Below are 384 nucleotides of genomic sequence, written 5' to 3'. Positions count from 1 at the left end.
GCAAATTTGGATATGTAAACTACTTTCTTGATTATTTTTTTGAAGTAGATGGTGAGGCATTGAAGACAAAATTGTCATCTTCCTTGAAATCAATTTATCGAGAATATGAAGGTAGGGAGGAAGGTTCTCAAAGTATGGGAGAATCACAACCAGAGGAAGATGATAATGATATACATGGTATGGGTTTCTACAAAAAATCAATTGGGCAAAGAATTGATCCTAAGTCTAAGCTTGATAAATACCTTGCTGAAGAGTGTGAACCTTATTTTGTCGAGTTTGACATTCTAAATTGGTGGAAAGTCAACTCAACTAGATTCCCCATCCTTTCAAGTGTTGCTCGTGAGGTGTTGGCCATCCCTGTGTCTACTGTAGCATCAGAGTCTG

General features: G+C 37.5%; 1 long non-coding RNA gene across 1 annotated transcript in view; it reads right to left on the bottom strand.

The window, feature by feature from the left end:
* Positions 1 to 384, bottom strand: part of LOC105851779 (uncharacterized) — an 8,653-nt gene that overhangs the window by 5,582 nt on the left and 2,687 nt on the right. The window lies entirely within an intron of this gene.

Source organism: Cicer arietinum, chromosome 3 (assembly GCF_000331145.2).
Source record: "Cicer arietinum cultivar CDC Frontier isolate Library 1 chromosome 3, Cicar.CDCFrontier_v2.0, whole genome shotgun sequence".
Taxonomy (NCBI): domain Eukaryota; kingdom Viridiplantae; phylum Streptophyta; class Magnoliopsida; order Fabales; family Fabaceae; genus Cicer; species Cicer arietinum.
Note: the sequence above shows the minus strand (reverse complement) of the source record. Positions and strands in the feature narration are given on the sequence as shown.